The sequence below is a fragment of the Pseudophryne corroboree genome, chromosome 4 (assembly GCF_028390025.1).
Source record: "Pseudophryne corroboree isolate aPseCor3 chromosome 4, aPseCor3.hap2, whole genome shotgun sequence".
Lineage (NCBI taxonomy): Eukaryota > Metazoa > Chordata > Amphibia > Anura > Myobatrachidae > Pseudophryne > Pseudophryne corroboree.
Genome location: NC_086447.1, coordinates 415,573,484 through 415,590,300, shown reverse-complemented (window position 1 = coordinate 415,590,300; position 16,817 = coordinate 415,573,484). Strand labels below are relative to the sequence as shown.

Sequence of the window (16,817 nt, the reverse complement as noted above, 5' to 3'; positions counted from 1 at the left end):
GCTTAGTCATCCAGCGACCTTGGTGCAAATTTTAGGACTAAAAATAGTATTGTGAGGTGTGAGGTGTTCAGAATAGATTGGAAATGAGTGGAAATTATGGTTATTGAGGTTAATAATACTATAGGATCAAAATTACCCCCAAATTCTATGATTTAAGCTGTTTTTGAGGGTTTTTTGAAAAAAAAAAAAACCCACCCGAATCCAAAACACACCCGAATCCGACAAAAAAATTTCAGGGAGGTTTTGCCAAAATGCATCCGAATCCAAAACACGGCCGCGGAACCGAATCCAAAACCAAAACACAAAACCCAAAAAATTTCCGGCGCACATCTCTACTAATATTTAATTTTATTTCCTTTTAACTTCCCCCTTGATGTTGGACATGCCCACTGTCTGGAAAGTCTTGGGGTGAGGGTGCTGCTGCCATGGTCCATGGCTAGACCTTACACCTCTGGTGTTGCCCATGTGTGGCCACTAGTACAAATTTTTCCAGGGCCACTTTTCGTTCCCAATCCGCCCCTGGCTGCCCCTGTTCAGTGGTATGCGTTATGTTAATCCTGACTCCTAGCATCTGAAACCTACTATTTACTGCCACCATTACCTGTAAATCTCTGAACTATTGTACTACTGTTTGATCTGTCCTGGGCTCTGCTCTAAATATCATTTTGCTGTTATTTAACCTGGTACATCCAGTACCTGCAAACCACATTCAGGAAATATTGTTTTGTCATTTACTGCTGTTCATCAAGTGTTCCTGCTTTTCCATTCCCTCTGTACTTTTGCTTGACTACCTGTTATCCAGCCACACCCAAGTGGATTCCTTGTTTGTTCATATATTTCATTTATTAAATACTTCAATTAACACCTGAAGTTTTAGCCAAAACTTCAGATGTTAATTCCTAACACTCTGGGATCAGTTTTGTCATGCCCCTCCCCTACGACTGCTTTATTATTATCCCTACATCCGCCTGACTGGAGATTAATGCAAACATACTGTATATGATTAGGTATACTTACCATACTATCCATTTAAACTTGGACACTCGTGAATTGCACAAGTTCTCTAGCCAGGGGTGTAAGTTCATCCCAGTTGCCTGAAGGCAAGTTTGAGTTTGGTGCCCCCGTCCCCTCCTTAAAAAAAAAAGTGTGTGTGTGTAATATATATATATATATATATATATATATATATATATATATATATATATATTTCTGCAGCAGGGTACATAGGTTTCCACAGAGAAAACATTGGGGTGCTGAGTGGATCTTGATCCAAAGGTACCAACAGGCTAAAGCTTTAGGCTGTCCCAGGTCACCTAACAGGAGGGCTGCACTGGGCAGCCCTGAAAAAGCTTTTCTAAGAAGATTTCTTCTCTGGGCTGTCAGTGCTGTATGTCAGGGTGACACTTTAGCACTGCAGCTCCATCACCTCCCAAGCGGCGTCGCATACTCCCGCGGCTCAGTTCCCGGGTACTTGCGGCAGAGATGTCCCGGCTTAGGCACAGAGTTCCAGACTGCTCTCCTGGTTCGTGTGGCTGCTATGGGGAGTAGGTAAGAGGGTTCCCCAGGTGGGACCCACCAAAAAAAATCGCATTCTGACTGTGACCTAGGGAGATGGGTTGCGGCGCTGGCGTAGACACTGTCACTGAGCAGGAACCCCACTAGACCACCAGGGTGTCTGAGTACAGGTCGGGTGTACTAACACCCCAATTAATAAGGCTCGCTAGTACCTGGAGTGGAAGTCCAGCATAGGGGATCCGTCGCTTAACCTGTAGCCCCTCCTCTGGCCCAGAGCACCATCCTCGCAGATTTCCCACCCTGGAGCTGCCTCACACTCTCCCTCATTCCCTCAAAGAGACACTGCCACTGGGCATCATCTTACAGCATAGCAGCAGTAGCTGGTCTCAGGGATTGCAGGGCAAAGTCTCCCATGTAAAGCCGCCTGTATACAGAGCCGTGACTTTACATTCACTTGAGTAGCCTACATGTCTTGACATAGACAGCGTTAGTTGAGAAAGTGTGTGTCACTGGCCTAGACTGAGGGTGTTGTGAACTCGGGGATTCTTCCGATGGTTGGGAAGAGGAACCACAACTGAGCTGGAAAAGGGAAGGCCTAATATATGATTTCCTCATACAGGACACTGACAGTGGAGTTTGATGAAATATTGAAGAGTTTTATTGCAGGGAAAAACAACTTAAAGTCAAATGCCAAAAAGGGATAAATGAGGGAAATGTCCAGACCCACTGAAGGGTTTAGTGAGAAGTATTAGAGATGCTGGTAACTGAAGAAACTGTGGATGATGTTTAAAAGTCACTGATAACTTGAGGAACTTATAAATGATGATTGAAGGCACAGATGGATAAAGAACTTGTGAGCGGTGACAGAGACGCTGATGATGTGAAGAACTGAAGTGCAGGGGTTTAAGACGCTGTTTGATTTGTAGAACTTGAGAACGGTGACTGAGACGCTGATGATGTGAGGAACTGAAGTGCAGGGGATTTAGACGCTGTTGGTTTGTAGAACTTGAGAACAGAGACTGAGACGCTGATGATGTGAGGAACTAGAGTGCAGGGGTTTTAGACACTGTTGGTTTGTAGAACTTAAGAACGGAGACTGAGACGCTGATGATGTGAGGAACTGGAGTGCAGGGGTTTTAGACGCTGTTGGTTTGTAGAATTTGAGAACGGAGACTGAGACGCTGATTCCTAGGAGCACGGATGACTGGAACGCAGAGAGATATACTGGCCGCTGAATACACTGGAACCAGTGCAGCGAACTGGCAGCTGGAAATGCCGGAGACACTGGAGTACAACTGCAGAGATCCTTGCCGGGAACAAGAGCACTGGCATCTACGTCAGGGAAAGACGATACTCAGGCACTGAAGCTCTGTCCGGCGTCTGACTTTGAATCTCCCGCCAGCGCTGGATTGGCGGAGCAGTCTGATGACGTCACCTGCCCCCGTCCACGTGATGCCGGGTGTCATGGCGGCGCCCATGCCCCGGAGAACCACCGGTAGCCGCGCCAACCAGACGCCGGAGCCCGTGGCTCACCGAAGGCAGAGGCCGCAACACCGACCAGCAGACACGCAGGGGTAAGCGCGGCGAACGCCGCCTCTGGTGTGTGACAGTACCCCCTCCTCCAGGAGTGGCCCTTGGACACTTTCCAGGTTTTGTTGGATATCTGGAATGGAACATCCGCACCAGTCGGGGAGCCATAACTTCAGTAGCTTTGACCCAGCTCCTTTCCTCGGGGCCAAAACCTTTCCATTCCACCAAATACTGTAGATTCTTGTGAAGATAGCGAGAATCAAGAATAGCTTTGATCTCAAAGTCCATACCCTCTTCAGCCTCTGCAGAGGTTGGCCTTGGGGACTTGGAATGAAACCGGTTCAAAACAAGAGGGCGAAGAAGAGAGACATGGAAGGAATTTGGTATCCGGAGATGGGAAGGCAACCCCAATTTGCAGGCAACCGGATTCAAGACTTGTAACACGGGATAAGGACCAATGAACCTTGGAGCGAACTTCATAGTGGGCACCTTTAAACGGAGATTGCGGGTAGAGAGCCATACCCTGTCACCAACCTTGTATTGAGGAGCTGCCCGTCGCTTCCTATCCGCAAAGAACTTATAGCGACCGGAAACTCTCTTGAGGTTGGCATAAACTCGATTCCAGATTTGACTGAAATGCCGGAGAGTAGAGGCTGCAGCAGGAACTTCTTCTGGAGGACAAATGGGTAATTCCGGAACTTGGGGATGAAATCCGTAATTAATGAAAAATGGAGACTCACCAGTCGAGGAGTGATATAGATGGTTATGGGCGAACTCGGCCCAAGGCAACAACTCCACCCAATTGTCTTGTGAGGGAGAGAGGTAAACACGGAGAAAAGTCTCTAAATCTTGATTGACGCGTTCAGTTTGCCCATTGGTCTGTGGATGGTAAGCAGATGAAAACTTGAGTTTTATTTGTAGAGCCGTGCAGAGGGCTCTCCAGAATCTTGCCATAAACTGTACCCCTCGATCCGAGACTATTTCCAGAGGTAACCCGTGCAGGCTGAAGTGTTCCCGAATGAATAACAAAGCCAACTTAGAAGCTGATGGTAATCCGGTCAACGGAACAAAATGTGCCATCTTAGAGAATCGGTCGATAATCACCCAGACGGTGTTATGACCCTTAGAGAGAGGTAGTTCAGTAACAAAGTCCATAGAGATATGAGTCCAAGGCCTCTTAGGAATGGACAATGGGTGCAACAATCCCGCAGGAGGCAGACGAAGAATTTTGTGCTGAGCACATTGAGGACACGAGTTGACATACTCTTGAACATCCTTCTTCATTGTGTCCCACCAGTAAGATCTTCGTAGAAATTCCCACATCTTTTGAACTCCCGGATGGCCAGAAAACTTGGAAATGTGAGCCCACTGCAACAATCTTGGTCGCAATTTAACTGGCACAGACATTCTTCCAGGAGGAGGACCAACCAGTGGGAGCCGCAGAAATAGAGACAGGACTGAGGATCAACGCCTTGTCAACGGAATTCTCCTCATCCGAAGCCATTAAGGAACAGGATAGGGCATCCGCCTTGGTGTTAAGAGTTCCAGCCCGGTACTTAATGACAAACGAAAATCGGGCAAAGAAGAGCGCCCATCTTGCTTGGCGGGGATTCAAGCACTGGGCCGTCTTGAGATACAGTAAATTCTTGTGATCCGTGAAAATCGTAATTAGGTGTTTAGCTCCTTCCAAAAGATATCTCCATTCTTCTAAGGCAGATTTTATTGCCAACAGCTCTTTATCTCCAATGGTGTAATTTAATTCAGCAGGGGAGAACTTGCGAGAATGGAAACCACATGGATGTAACTTCCCATCTGGAGCTTACTGCGAAAGTACGGCACCTATGCCTACCGTAGAAGCATCAACCTCCAGAAAGAATGGTTTTAGAAAGTCTGGTTGCTGAAGTACCGGAGAGGTCATAAAGGATGCCTTCAACTGGGCGAACGCTGCTACAGCTTCAGAGGACCAATGGCTTGGGTCAGCCCCTTTCTTGGTAAGGGCAGTAATAGGCGCCACAATAGTAGAGAAACCCCTTATGAATTTCCGGTAGTAATTTGCGAACCCTAGAAATCATTGCACTGCTTTCAAGGAGAGAGGCTGAGTCCAGTCCCGAATGGCAGAAAGTTTCTCCGGATCCATACGCAACTCCGTACCTGAAATAATGTAGCCCAGAAATGGAATAGAGGGGACCTCAAAGGTGCACTTGGAAATCTTGCCGTAAAGATGGTTCTCTCGCAACCGAAGGAGTACCTCCTTAACTTGTATTCTGTGCTCAGCAAGATTCTTTGAAAATATCAGGATGTCATCCAAATATACCACCACATTTAGGTATAACATGTCCCGAAAGACTTCATTAATGAATCCCTGGAAGACGGTGGGGGCGTTGCTGAGGCCAAACGGCATTACCAGGTACTCATAATGCCCATCCCTAGTATTGAAGGCCGTCTTCCATTCGTCCTCTTGTCGGATACGTATCAAGTTATAAGCTCCCCTTAAATCGAGCTTAGTGAAGACTCGAGCTCCGCGAACTCTATCGAAAAGCTCCGTGATGAGCAGCAGAGGATACTTATTCTTAATGGTGACTTCATTTAGACCACGATAATCGATACATGGCATCAGGCCTCCGTCTTTTTTCTTCACAAAGAAGAAGCCCGCTCCCGCTGGGGAAGTAGAGGGGCGGATGAATCCCTTCTGCAGATTAGACTTGATAAATTCTGACATGGTTTGAGTCTCAGGTACTGACAAAGGATAGGTACGACCTCGAGGTGGCATTTTCCCCGGAATGAGCTCAATAGGACAGTCCCAGGGTCTATGCGGTGGTAACTTATCGGCCGCCTGTTCCGAGAAGACATCGGTAAACTCCCGATAAGCCTCTGGAATAAGCTCTGCATCCGACTTGGACGATGCACGAAGCGGGTAGACAGGAGTAAGACAATTCGAGTGACAGAATGCTGTGTGGTTTCACTTCAGTGTTTCCCAGATATAACTGTCACTATATTTTGTACCCTAATGGCTAGGTGAATCTGGGTCCGCTAATATAGTGCGACACAGTATTTATCCAATATGTATATTCTACTGGGTGCTCAGTCGAATAATAAAGGATTTATTCGCAGGTATTGTACTCTGTCTGGCTTTATTGTACTAAGTCACTCTGTTGTTGCAATCTCACATAATGTCTAACAGAAAGGGCAGTAAATCAGTGGAAGCTCCTGCATCATGCAGAGCATGCTCCAAGAATTTACCAGAGGGGTAAGTGTTATATAATGGTCGCGTATTTGTCATACATCTCCCAGTCAGTCCACAGCTCCTGCATTTACACTGGAGCCTACCTCGGCTGCAGTCACCTACCTGCTGGGTACTCTGGTGGAACGCCTACCACCCCCTATGGGACCACATGTGTAACTACAGTCAGAAAATGTCCACATGGTTACTCTGCTTTGTGCGGAAAATCTGTTTAACCAGCTGTAGAAAAATCAGTAATTGGTAAGACAAAAATCGGTGTGCACAGAGTGGGTGACACCGCACCGATCTAAAAGATTATGTGTGAATAGAAGGAAACCAAAATTCGACAATCAAAGGGAATTCCCCTGGATATCATCCATTTGGTGGTGCACCCCGAGTCAGTAAATGTAGCAGTTTATACAAAAAAAAAAAAAAATCACAATAGAGACGAATCACAATATCTCACTATGACCAATCAGAGAACCCCAACTTTCTATATGTTACCTAAAGTCCACAAGAACATCAAAAAACCACCTAGGAGACCTATAGTATCAGAAAATGAGGCTTGCTGGAACAACCTAGTAGATTCTTGGACCTTCATCTTAGGGACCATCCTATTTGAAGGACACCACAGACCTCCTACAGAAGGTACATGATATCACCCTGGAAGAGAATATAATTCTGGCCACCTCAGATCTCGGGGCCCTATATATGAGCATTGATCATAAGAAGGGTATAGATGCCGTTAAATTCTTCCTTGACAAAGGGGACAGATCTGATTTTAATTAATTTCTCTGTGACATCTTGAGCTTCGCCTTGAACAAAAACTATTTTACCTTTGGGGACCATTTCTTTTTACGAACCAGAGGCACAGCAATGGGGGCTTTGTGTGTCCCCACGTATGCCAATTTATTCCTAGGGTGGTGGGAACAGGTAAACATGTTCAGTGACGAGAATGAAGTATACAACCAACATGTCATCAACTGGTTACGATACATAGATGACATATTTGCCATCTGGGATGGGGAAGAAGACCTTCTATTAGAATTTATGCAGAAACTGAACAACAATGACCTCAATTTGAGACTCACCCATACCATCAGTAGAGATAGTGTATCCTGGAACTCAATATTTACAAATCATTGGATGGTACCCTTGCCATGGAACTATTCAGAAAAGACACAGCAACAAATAGTCTTCTCTTACAAACCAGTTCTCATTTCCCTCCGACCATAGAAAACATCCCCAAGGGCGAGTTTTTAAGACTAAGACCCAACTGCACAGAAGACCCTGTCTTTAATCTTAAAAGCAAGGCATTATCTCAACGCCTTGTGGAATGAGGATATACAGTAGTAAACGTGCTCAAAAGCAAATATTCCAAATAAAAAGGGAAACCCTTATTTTCCAAAGCAAACCTAAAAAAGACATCCAAGATTCCAAAATCAGGTTTGTTGGCACATATTGTCTGTCCCGAATGGCGAATCCTTAAGAATGCCATGCAGAGACATCTTCCTATCTTTCACCTCGAGGCAGAGCTTTTCCCGGTATTAGATTCCAATATCCAGATGAGTTGGCATAGGTCCAGGAACATCAAAGTCATGCTAGTTAGGAGTCATTTCTACATCAAGCCCCAGAAACGCACTGAAGTTACGGGATCCACCCCATGTGGAGGCTGCAAAGCATGTCCTCAGATACTTACAAACAATACAGACCAAAATAAATACGGAGTAGACATTCCCATTAAACATTTTTTTAACTGTAACACACAAGGAGTAGTGTATTGCATCACCTGCAGCTGTGATGTAAAATATGTAGGGATGACTACAAGGAAATTTAAACAGGATCCTGGAGCACATGGGGACATGCAACATCGGACATACTGAAGGCAAAAAAGCCTCACATCAGTAGCCAGACATTTCCATGTGAAACACCAAGATTCCCCGAAAGCGATGCAGTTATTCGGATTGGATAAAGTCCACTTAGGAATCAGGGGTGGTGACCTAACCAAAGAATTACTGAAAAAAGAAAGTGAGTGGACTTTTCGCCTAGGTGGTCTAAAACCAACAGGTTCCAACGAGTACATAAAATTACAGTGTGTTCCTGTAATAATGGGCCCTCACATCCATCTACCTGGTTCGTCATCCCTGATACCGTTCTTCATTCTACAGTCCACTTACCTTATGGTATCCACAATTGCATACATTCATGTGCAGATATACCTCTAAATGTGTTTATACTTACCTTCATGTTCATTCTTTGGTATATATCCTTCACTTGCACTTTCACGATACCCATCGCGTATTACACTTATTACACTATTTCATTACAACCTTTCTAGATCATATCCCACAACTGGACAAGGCATATTACTTGCTATGTCAGGCATTCACACTCACCTATCTCATTGGTCATTTCATACCACTCTCCAAATCATCCCTCACATGTTCTTTTTCACTTTTTAGCACAGATTTTAAACAACTTTCTGTTTTTTTTTTCACAATTATTGTCACTTCGGGCACCACTAGCACACATTTATCTGATAATGATTCATTTATTTTATGTGGCTGCGCTCGACCTATGATGACTTACTCAATCTGCGATACACTCATAACTGGACACACCTAGTATAGAGATTTCACTAACCTATATACTTTGAGTTGGCATCACATATGCTGCATTATGCCACTTTTACACCACATTCCGGCTATGATTCTGTTCATCAGTTTTTTATCACCCCCTCATCACGGGAATATCTTTTATATTTTCATTCCTTCAACCGACATATACACACTTCTTTTGTGTTCTGTATACAGAAATAACAATCTGAGTGTCGTATGACACAACCCCCGGAACCAGGGTAAATTTACCTTGATTATCCATTCTTCACTTACCTTCACATTACTATTTTAATATTATTCATACACATGCTCAATGTGGTCTTTATATTTATAATTATCACTTATATATCTATGTTTGTTACAATTTTTTGACCATTATTATTATTATTATTAATTTTTTTACCTTTACTTCTTCATGCATATTCACAATAACGTTTTATCTTTAATCATATATTGTTTGAATTCAGTGATAGTGAATTACCCGTCCATTTTATCTCAGCCATGTTGGTATGTCAGCTGTTGTAGATTCTCCTTCAGCTATTTAGGATAACCCAATAATATAGATTGTACATCAAGCAAATACCTCATAAATTATTTACATTTTATTTTAGTTATGTTGTTATGTTCAGCCGTTGTTGATTCTCCTACAGCCACTCAGGATAATCCATTAATTTACCCAAAATAAATATCATATATACAATTTTTTTCTCCACAATATGCAGTATCTTTCAGTTATCAGAATACACACATTACCAATACCCCTAAGCGGGTTTTACTCATGTATCAAGTTATGTAGCTTTTATCATCCCGTGTGATGATAATTTTTCTCCCCCTCAGCATATTACCCACAGAGCGTAATATCTATAATAAGATTTATTTATTTATATTGGCCACAATGGAGGTCACCATACACTGTAAATGTATCATGTATTATCCCCCCTCGGTTAGGTAATTTATCAGGTGGGTCCAGTTCTTATGTCACCGGTTGCCGGGCAACTGCTACACCATTGATATGACTTATCCCCGGTTAATCTATTACCTGGGACGTGCATCATTAGACACATCCAGTTATACAAACATAAGGGTCTCTAAATTACCCGATTAGTATAGACAAATTGATGCTCTTACGTATTCTTAATCATTGCATCATCTATATAGGAAGCGGTCACAGGATGATCGTAGCCACACAATGCCACGGGTTGTTATGCTGGAGCCACTGATAGGATTGGCACGTCCTTACCTTGTGGTACATGTGACGCACTCACACACCCTCAGCCAATGCATCACAGATTGAGTAAGTCATCATAGGTCAAGCGCAGCCACACAGCGCCACAGGTTGCTATGATACCACGAAGCCACTGATAGGATTGGCTCGTCCATATCCTTTGGTACATGTGACGTACCCACACCCCCCCAGCCAACGCATCATATAATGAGCAAGCCACCATAGGTGGAGCGCAGCCACACAGCATCACGGGTTGCTAAGCTAGCCCAGAGCTGCTGATGGGATTGGCTCGCCATGATATTTGATTCACGTCATAAAGCCTTCCAGGCTCAGGAGGGAGACACCGGAAGTGATCAAACCCCTTTACGGGCGAAACGCGTTTCCCATCCTCATCTCCCTCACCGGGTTCACTCTTGGGAATCTGACCCAGCTGACTCGGAGGCTGTTTACATACAGGTTATGGTATCATACAAGAGCATTGTCTTTGTCCTTATCCTGTATGTGTTTGATCCTCATATTGTTTCAGCAGATGCACGTGTCTGTTAACTATATTGCCTCTACCAAGCAATAATTAGCACATAGCAATTATCTGAGATAGGTGCATTTCTTCAGTCTTTATTGCTGCCATATATGGACTTATTAATTTATTATTTAGAAACATTGTTTTCTTTTATAAGTTTATGCAAACAGCGTAAACATGACCTTTTTGACTGTACATGTGTGTACTTTGGTGTCACTGAGGCATTATACCTGGCAATGGTTAGCACATAAACATGTATATATTCTAGTGTCATTCAGGCATTTATTAACAATCAAGTTAACAACATTGTTCGTTCTAAGAATTCTGATATTTATCAACTTCCTTGAACATACACCTTAATGCATATGGGCATAGTCTCTTAATCATTTGATCAGTGACAGCCCCTCTCTTTTCCCACCTATCTTAAATACGGACTCTCACCGATGATTCAGAGACTCCAGAAATAGGTACCAAGTAAGGTGGCACATCACAGCTACTCTGTCTAACGTTGGCAGCAGATCCCTCTTTTCCTGTCCTATTTGCCTCTAGATCTAATACCTTATATAACAACACTTATTAGGTGCACTCTCATCAGTGATCCCTGAGTCGTATTGCATTTGTCTACTATCATGCCACACTGTACACACCCAAGTCCAACACTGTACTGCTTGGAAGCTAAGCAGTGTTGGACTTGGTCAGTACTTGGATAGGAAACCACCTGGGAATACCAAGTGTAGTAGAACTACATCTATACAATACTCTGTGCCTAACACTGACAACAGAATCACCATGTTTCTGTTTTACAATGTGAACCTTGTCAATTCAAAATAAAGGGATATTGATCAGGTTGGTGTTTCATCAGCTTTTCAGACTACACTCTGTATTTTATTAAGTACTGTATGCTGTATTAGTGTTGTTTGTACAACCACTAGGGTCAGTCTGGAGCCTATTTATTTTCAACAATTAACCCAAGAGTTCCCATGCATTGACCCATTAGAGGGTAAATGATCGAAAGACTGTGAATTTTACTCTTTGTGAGAAGAAATTCTCCTACAGGTCCCAGGGATCATGGAATATTGACTCCACCCATTTAGGGCAGTCACGTGCTCCCTCTTATACATTATAGTGGGCCATACATTTTAATCTTGTTTGTTTTGTGTGTATTTTTTCTCTATGTGTAATTGTTAGTCTTGGATACATATGAACATTTTCTTTTAGAAAAATATTTAAAAAAGTTAAGTATTATATATTTTTATCAATTCTTTCTATTATTCTGTTATATTCATAAGACAAAAATCACTCCTGTGTCCCTGGGTCCTTTAAGCGGGCTGCTTCCTTCTCACAATCCACAATCCTCTCTGATGTTTCATCAGAAGAGGAGGGGGAAGCATACTGTCAGATACTGAATCCTGTGTTACTGATGAGGATTCTCCTTTGCAGATTGATGTTCCTGCCTTAGTGGTCTTAAGCATAGCCTACAAATCACTTATGATGTGGATTCCAGTACTGTGGCAAATAAAACTGATAAGTTTAAACAGCAGAAGGTGGTTAAAACTGTAATACCCAATTCTGACCATGGACATCAGGTGGGAACCCTGGTCTTATCCAGTAAAGAAATTTCCTCTGCATATCTTGGCTCGCTATCCTCTCCCTGCAGAGTTGTGTAACAAATAGGAGATTCCACCACCGGTGGACTCTAAAGTCACCCGCCTCGTGGTGTCGTCCACTCTGCTCGTCACCACTGTCACTTCACTGAAAGCACCGACAGACAACTGTCATTGCCAGACAATACCTGTCTCACATTACCACTGCCACCTATTACGTTCGGGAGGCGTCGCCTGAGACGGATGTAATGGCAGCCAAGGCGTCATCCTCGCCTGTCCTAGCTCGCCGAATACTGTGGTTGGGGTCATGGAAAGTGAACCTGTACTCCAAAAAGACCTTGGAGGTACTTCCCTTCACTGGGGACATTTGTTTGGGGAAGACCTAAATAAAATAGTGTCTGAATTGCCGGCGCTACGACGGCTTTTATCCGCACTACTAGTGCTTCTGAACTGAAAGCAAAAGGTACCACTTTTCGTTCCTTTTAGCCTCAAGGGAAAGCAAAAGGTCAGGCATATCCGAGACAATCCCGTGCTCCCAAAACCACAAAGCCCAAGGCAAAACAATCCTAAGCAGCCTGTCAGTCTGCTTCAAAACATGACAAGCCTGTTGCATGACAGGGCGGGCCTCCTCCTGGGGGACCCCAGGGTGGGAGGCTGACTTCTACAGTTGCCCAGGTCTGGTTAATTAACACTTCAGACGCATGGGTACTGGAAGATGTCTCACAAGGGTGCGCTGTTTCGTTCAAGAGATGTCCCTCTAGCTAGTTTTGCACTACGGCCCTCCTTTCGGATCCGTTGAAGGTGCAAACTCTACAAACTGTGGTGAGTTCCCTCCTGAGTACAGGAGTGATTGTGCCAGTACCTCAGTCCCAAAGAGGCAGAGGTTATTACTTGACTCTGTTTCTGGTCCCGAAACTCAATGGGTCCTTCCGGCCTATACTAAATCTCAAATCTTTGGACAAGTTTGTGAGAGTGCCCAGGTTCCATATGGAAACACTGCGCTCAGTTGTACTGGATATGGAACTCAGAGACTATAGAGTATCCCTGGATATACAGGATGCATGACTGCATATTCCTATTGCCATGTCGCATAAGCAGTTTCTGCAGTTTGCTATTGGCAACCTTCACTACCAATTCCAGGCTCTGCCATTTGGACTAGCTACGGCTCCTCGGATCTTCACCAAGGTCATGGCCATGATGATGGCCCATCTCCATTGCCAGGGAGTCAGAATCCTGCCGTTCTTGGATGACCTGCTGATTCTGGCAAAATCCCACAAAGTCCTCCTCAGTCATCTGCAACTGACAGTAACATTCCTGCAAGCCCATGGGTGGCTTATCAATTGGAAGAAGCCCTCGCTGGTCCCAGCTCAGAGCATGGTGCACCTGGGGGCATTCCTGGACACGCACAGTCAGGGACTGTTTCTGTCTCCAAAAAGAGTCCTGAAGTTTCAGGACGGGATACAATGCTTCCTCCGTCGCCCCAGAGTGTTGATACACTCAGCGATGCAAGTACTTGGCTTGATGGTGTCGGCCTTCGACATGGTAGAGTACGCTCAATTTCATTCCCACCCACTACAGAGGTTAATCCTTTCCAAGTGGGATGGCCTACGTCTTCGGATTAGATCTCACATGATTTCTTTGACTCCGTAGGTTCGTCTGTTGCTGACCTGGTGGCTCCAGGACCAGCAATTGAACAGGGGCAGTCCCTTCTGGATCCCCAACTGGGTCCTGCTGACAACGGATGCCAGTCTGAAGGGATGGGGCGTGGTGTTGGAGCAACTCTCTTTTCAGGGTCGCTGGACCAAGGAGAAATCACTCCTCCAAATAAACATTATGGAGTTGAGGGCGGTGTTCAATGCATTATCTCTCATCCTGCCTCTGGTACAGAACAGGCCTGTTCAAGTACGATCAGACAATGCCATCAAGGCGGCACTCGAAACCACATGGCAATGATGGAAGTGTCATCTCTCTCGTTTGGCGGAACGTCATGTGCCAGCAATATCGGCAGTGTTCATCCCAGGCATCCTGAACTGGGAAGCGGATATCCTCAGTCGCCAGCACGTGCACGCTGCAGAGTTGAGTCTTCATCCAGAAGTCTTTCAACTCCTAGTGGACAGGTGGGGCCTACCAGATGTACTGTAGACCTGATGGCATCTCGACACAATTACGAGGTTCCGGTCTTCAGATCACAGACCAGGGATCCTCAAGCAGCATTCGTGGATGCTCTGGCAATTCCATGGAACTTTTGGCTGCCCTACGTGTTCCCTGCAGTGTTGCTCCTGCCCAGGGTCCTACGGAAGTTCAAACAAGAAGGAGGAATGCTACTTCTAATTGCTCCAGCGTGGCCCAGACGGCATTGGTTCTCAGACCTGCAGGGCCTGTCGACAGAGCGTCCCCTTTTACTTCCTCAGCACCCAGACCTCCTCGTTCAGGGCCCTTGTCTCTACCCAGACCTGGCCAGGCTGGCTTTGACACCATGGCTTTTGAAGCATCACTCCTGAGGGCCAAAGGATTCTGTGAGGTGGTTATCCAAACTATGTTGAAGGCCCGCAAACCAAAATATGCCCGGATTTATTATAGGGTCTGGAATTCTTACTTCACCTGGTGTGCTGATAAGAATTATAATGCGTACCGAATCAGAACGTCCAGAATTCTGGCTTTTCTGCAATGAGGCCTTGACTTAGGTCTTCGTCTGGCCTCTCTCAAGGTTCACATATCTGCCTTGTCGGTATGGTTTCAGAGAAAAATTGCATCAATACCTGACATTACTTTCACTCAGGGTGTCCTTCAGATTCAGCCTTCCTATGTCCCTCTTGTGGCTCCATGGGATCTGTCTGTTGTATGGAATGCCCTGCAAGAGTCTCCATTTGAACCTTTTGAGTCGGTGGACCTTAAATGGCTCACGACCAAGGTTCTGTTCTTGCTGGCTATTGCTTCTGCAAGACAGGTGTCAGACCTAGGCAATTTGTCCTGTCGTCCACTGTGACGACACAGCCGGCGTGTCGTGTTGCACAGTCGTAAAGTACATGTGGTTACTTTCCTAGCCCTGGTCCTACACATGGACTCCACTAACTGCCAATATGTTATTAGTTATATGCTAGGCAATATTGTATTGTATTATGTTGTTATTATATTGTACAGTTATGTTTTATCTGTTATATTAGGAATATGCTGTTTATTTGGTTATACTGTGTTCGATGTGTGATTGTATGCCAGAGTGTTAGTAACATAGTTAAATCAGTTCATTGTAATGTAAGTCCCCTAGCTGTACAATTAGCTGTGATTAGGATGAGTAGGTTATGTAGCAAACAGTTTAGAGCTGCAGGTAATCTAATCCTATACACCCCACTGAGTACAGGAGCCCAGACACCAGTCCTCTGTGACCAGAGGGTCTCCACTCCTCTGTGACCAGCTTGTGTGATGAATAGACAGGGGAGGGTATAACAAGAGGAGTGAGCTCTTCTGGTGAGGGAAAAAGCTGCACAGAAGGTCAGAGAGTGGATGTACCTCTGAAGTGCAGGCGCTGACTAGGCATTGCGGTGCCATCAGTGGCAAGAATCTGTGGCGCAGGACGCTGTGTGAACTGGTATCCTAGAGCAGGGGACACAGAACACCGGCCAGTGTGTATCAGCAGGAGATCGCAGGCATCTGTAATCCTAAACTACTGTGGGGATTTAGTAAGTAAGATACCATCCTGGCTTGAAATTGTTAATGTGTGTATATATTACAATAAAGGGCATTTGCCACTTTACTAAAATGTTTACCTGAGTGATCAGAGAATCCGTATCTTCACATCCACCCTTTCTGATATTTCACCGTGACCGGGCAGTTCTAAGAACTCGACCGGGTTATTTACTTAAGGTGGTGAAATCTTTTCACCTTATCCAAGGGATTGTGGTTCCGGCCTTTATCTCTTCGGACTTGTCTTCCAAAGAGCGGTCTTTGGATGTGGTAAAGGCTCTCCATATCTATGTGGAGAGGACTGCCTCTATCAGGAGGTCAGATGCCCTTTTTGTCCTGTTTGGTTTCCATAAACATTGCTGGCCTGTGAATAAGCAAAACTTGACCAGATGGATTAGAATTGTGATTGCACAAGCTTATGCGCAGGCTGGACTCCCAGCTCCAGCTATTAAAGCCCATTCTACTTGGTCTATTGGACCTTCTTGGGCGGCTCGCCGTGGTGCGTGCGCAGAACAATTGTGCAAGGCGGCTATGGTCCACAGTGAACACATTTCTTAGGTTCTATGCCTTTGATACTTTCGCCTCCCAGGATGCTTCCTTTGGACATGGGATTCTCATATCCGGTAAGGCGCGTCCGCTCCCTTGAGGAACTGCTTTAGGACACCCCGATGTTTTCCCTGTGGAAACCAATGTACCATGCTACAGAAAAGGAGTGTTATGGTAGACTCACCCTGGTTAACACTTTTTCTGCGAGGTACATTGAGTTCCACAGGGTGCCCACCCTGACGCACCTAGTTCCATGTGTTTGTCTAGCATTAGCCGCTGGTACCTACTCCTGTAGTGAGAATGTGGTTCTATGTGACTAACATCTGCCTTCTCTCTTGCCTGCTCCTGCATTGGACTG

General features: G+C 44.9%; 1 protein-coding gene and 1 pseudogene across 2 annotated transcripts in view; one reads left to right on the top strand and one right to left on the bottom strand.

The window, feature by feature from the left end:
* The window catches only part of KCNQ5 (potassium voltage-gated channel subfamily Q member 5), a 1,045,273-nt gene that overhangs the window by 55,229 nt on the left and 973,227 nt on the right, over positions 1 to 16,817 (bottom strand). The window lies entirely within an intron of this gene.
* On the top strand, positions 11,248 to 11,371 carry LOC134912605 (5S ribosomal RNA; annotated as a pseudogene).